At 39.5% G+C, this 4264-nt stretch overlaps 1 non-coding gene across 1 annotated transcript; it reads right to left on the reverse strand.

Annotated features, from left to right (window-relative positions):
* Positions 1-205: 205 nt before the first annotated feature.
* LOC114165636 (small nucleolar RNA R71) lies at positions 206-312 on the reverse strand. Its single transcript, XR_003599745.1, has one exon. It is a non-coding gene; the product is annotated as a small nucleolar RNA R71 (small nucleolar RNA).
* Between the last annotated feature and the right edge of the window lie 3952 nt (positions 313-4264).

A 4264-nucleotide genomic window follows, 5' to 3' on the forward strand; every position in this document is an offset into this window, starting at 1 on the left:
CAAACACTTGAAGTAGTTCCATGTTGTGTGTTTCACCATGAAACCTGCAGATGTCCAAGAAGACCATGTCTACTTGAAAGCTTTTCCTCATTCCTTGGAGGGCAATGCAAAAGACTGGCTGTACCTTGCACCCAGGTCCATCACGAGCTGGGATGACTTGAAGAGATTGTTCCTAGCCAAATTCTTCCCTACTTCCAGGACAACAACCATAAGGAAGGAAATTTCTGGCATCAAGCAATAGTCTGGGAAGAGCCTCTACGAATATTGGGAAAGGTTCAAGAATCTTTGTTCAAGTTGCCCCCACCATCAAATCTCTGAACATCTCCTTCTACAATATTTTTATGAAGGCCTGCACCATATGGATAGAAACATGATTGATGTCGCAAGTAGTGGCGCTCTTGGTAACATGACCCTAGTTGCAGCTAGACAACTAATTGAGAACATGGCTTCTAATTCTCAATAATTTGGCACAAGGAATGATGCCATAGTCGTTAGAGGAGTTCATGATGTAGAAGCAACCGAATACACCAAGAAGTTGGAGACTAAGATTGATGCTTTACCACATTGGTCAACCAACTTGCTTCCAATTAGATAACTTCAGCAGCAAGAGTTTGTGACCTTCGTACATCCGTTGATCATTTAACAAACTCTTGCCCAGCATTGCAGCAACAGGCTACTTCTTCTACACTTGTGGATACTCCTTAGGCGTATTCAACTAATATTTTCAACAATAATAGGCCCCAACACCAACAACAAAACCATGATTTGTCAACAAATAGATAAATCCAGGATGGAGGAATCACCTTAATCTGAGATCGAGAAACCAGGGCAACCCACAACAACAAAACAATAGTTTCAAAACGTGCGACCACCTCCTCAACAAAGAGTTATGCTTACACAAGCTGCTCATATTCCACATGTACCTACATTAGCTCCTACTGCACATGCACCTTCATCTTCTACTTCATTAGAGGAGTTGGTCAGAATGATGACACTTTAGAATATGCAATTCCAGCAGGAGATTGGAGCTTCAATCCAGACTTTGACAAATCAAATGGGGCAGATTGTTATGCAACTTAATCAAGCATAGGCTCAAAATTTTGATAAGTTGTCATCACAAATGGTGGAAAATTCGAGAAATAAGAGTGTCATCACATTGAGATCTAGGAAGAACATTGAAGTTTCCATTGCTCAGCCTACACCTGAAAAGGAAGTCGACCCTACCACACTTCAAAGAAAGCGTGATACTCATGCAGTCGGTCCTTCCACATCTAGTGTAACTCCTACGCCTTCCACCTCTACTGTTGCACCTTCCATCCCTCTCCCTTTCCCTCTAAGAGCCATTCCAAGCAAAAAGATGGAAGAGGTTGACATGGAGATCTTAGAAACATTCAGGAAGGTTGAGGTAAACATACCTCTGTTGGATGCCATTAAACATATCCCCAGATATGCAAAGTTCTTGAAGGAGTTATTCACACATAAGAGGAGGCTAAAGGGAAACGAGAAGATCATCATGGGGAGAAATGTGTCAGCATTGATAGGAAAATTTGTTCCATAGATTCTTGAGAAGTGCAAGGACCCAGGTACATTTTGTGTACCTTGCATCATAGGTAACAATAATGTAATGCCTCTGTCTGTTTTTAAATCTCTTTCTCTTGGACCCCTACAACCTACAGGTGTGGTGATTCAATTGGCAAATAGAAGTGTTGCCCACCCTGCAGGTTTAGTTGATGATGTTTTGGTTCGTGTTGGTGAATTGATTTTCCTTGCTGATTTTTACATTCTTGATATGGAAGAGGGATTTTCACATGGTTTTGCGCCAATCATTTTAGGTAGACCATTTTTGAAAATTGCATGAACGAAGATTAATGTTCATGCAGTTACTTTGTCCATGGAGTTTGATGATATTGTGGTGCTTTGATATTATTGATGATGTTGTTGATTGACATATTTCTGATTTTCACCCTTTGCATTGCATGAAATATGCATCTGTGTCTAAATTGTCTGAATTTGCATGCATTGATGTTGACTCTGATTCATGTTATGATTCTGATTCTGATTTCGATGTTGATTTCGAGCTTTACTCTCTGTGTGATGTACCATATGATTTTGATGTTACACGGTCAGTATGCACTAACCATGTTGCAGGAAGTACATATGCATCTGATTGTTATGTTGAGGAACATGTTGTGGAATCCATTTCTCCCTCCCCTTTGGTTCTTGATATTCAGCTAGCATCCAACACTCTAGAGTTGAAACCCCTACTAGACAACCTCAAGTATGTCTACTTGGAGGAGGAGGAGAAACTGCCCGTCATCATTTCCACCTCCCTCACTACTGAACAAGAGCAAAGGTTATTGCATGTTCTTAAAAAGCACAAGAAGACAACTAGATGGACATTGGCTGACATTCTTGGTATTAGCCCATCAACATGAATGCATAAGATATTGTTGGAAGATAGAGCAAAGCTAGTGAGACAGCCACAAGAGCGACTCAACACTGTGATCTCAGATGTTACCAAGAAGGAGGTGACCAAGCTTCTACAAGCTGGGATCATCTACCCCATTTTAAACAGTCAGTGGGTCAGTCTCATCCATGTTGTTCCTAAAAAGACAAGCCTCATTGTAGTCAAGAATGAAAAAAAGGAGTTGATTCCAATCAGGGTGATAGAGGTCGTACCCCACCAAATTAAAACATATTAAATGTAGTATATGAAAGTGAACCAAGTCGTCTCCCAACGACCAATATTTTCATTCAAAGCTTCAATTTCCAAATGAACACAACAATAACACAGGGGGATTTGGCAGAAAAATTTGGAATGCTAATCACAGATTAAATTGAATGCAAAGAGTGATTAAAACCGTATTGACATCCTTGATTCAAACACAATTTCACTTATCATAGGACACCAAATTAACACCTCTGCCTTCTCTCAGTCCACTAGATAATAATCCACTAAGCGAAAATTACAATCTAGCTTCATTATGCAATTAAGCAATGCACATATCCTTAAATTCCTGACAGCCAAGTTACATAAATTAAGCATGAACATAACTTAACCCAAACACATGCAATTACTCTGTAAATTAAGCACAAACAGATTCATCACAATGCATTCCCGAATTAGACTAAAGAGACATGGTAGATTTCACAATCAAACACAACCCCAAAGCTTCATTGCATTTTTCATCAAGGAGTCAATACACGAATTTAGCTAGACATGGAAATGAGCAATTAGACACCACAATTCTGGAATCACAAAAACAGAACCAAAATCCCTAACTTTTGAATTCTGAAAATGCAAATTAAGAGCAAAAAGAGAGATTTCAAAGCTCCAATGGAATGTAGAACGGTGCTATGATATATAAATGCGAAAACCCCATGAATGGGTATTGTTCCAAGTCAATGAAATCACAAAACGAGCTGTCCAAGCAAGAAAATGAATTCAAAACGTAAAACCCTCAATGGGTGCTGTCAAATGTGCATAAAAATGGTAAAAATGAGCCAAAAACGTGAAAAATCGCAAAAGGCACCTCCATGGAAGCTTGGAGAGAGAAAATGGAGTTTTAAAGAGAGGTTGAAGATGAAGTAGCGGCTCCTCCCTCCATGCAGACCTAATTTCGTAGTCATTTCACCCCTGCCACTCATATTTACAAAACTGTCATTATGAGCTATAGAATTACAAAAATGCCACTCTGGGCCTCAAATGTTGGCCCATTCACTCTGCTGACGTGGAAATTACATGGAAATGATGTGGAAATGATGTGGCGACTCTCTTGAACTGAATATTGATGTCCAAGCTCCAAAATTGTTTCACCCAAATACCTAAAAATAATTAAAAACAAAAATTAGGCCAAATAATGTGAAATTAGTCCAAATTCGGAACAGTGGCCCAATAATGCCCAACAGATGAAAAACACTCTAAAGATGAACAATTAAGCACTAATCAACTGTCTAATAGGTACACAAAGGCCAGTGGAATGGAAGAAAATAATGACTCATCACAAGGTGCAAAACAGTTGGAGAGTTTGCATCAACTATAGAAGGCTAAATCAAGAAATTAGGAAAGACCACTTCCCCTGCCTTTTATTGATCAGATGCTTGAGTGCTTGGCAGGTAAGTCCCACTATTGCTTTCTTGATGGTTTTTCTGGTTACTTTCAAATCCATATTGCACCTGAGGACCAAGAGAAAACCACATTCACCTGCTCCTTTGACACTTTTGCCTATAGAAGGATGCCTTTTGGCCTATGCAATGCCCTTGG

The sequence above is a fragment of the Vigna unguiculata genome, chromosome 1 (genome assembly GCF_037176805.1).
Source record: "Vigna unguiculata cultivar grain cowpea cultivar isolate G323 ecotype 2 chromosome 1, ASM3717680v1, whole genome shotgun sequence".
NCBI lineage: Eukaryota > Viridiplantae > Streptophyta > Magnoliopsida > Fabales > Fabaceae > Vigna > Vigna unguiculata.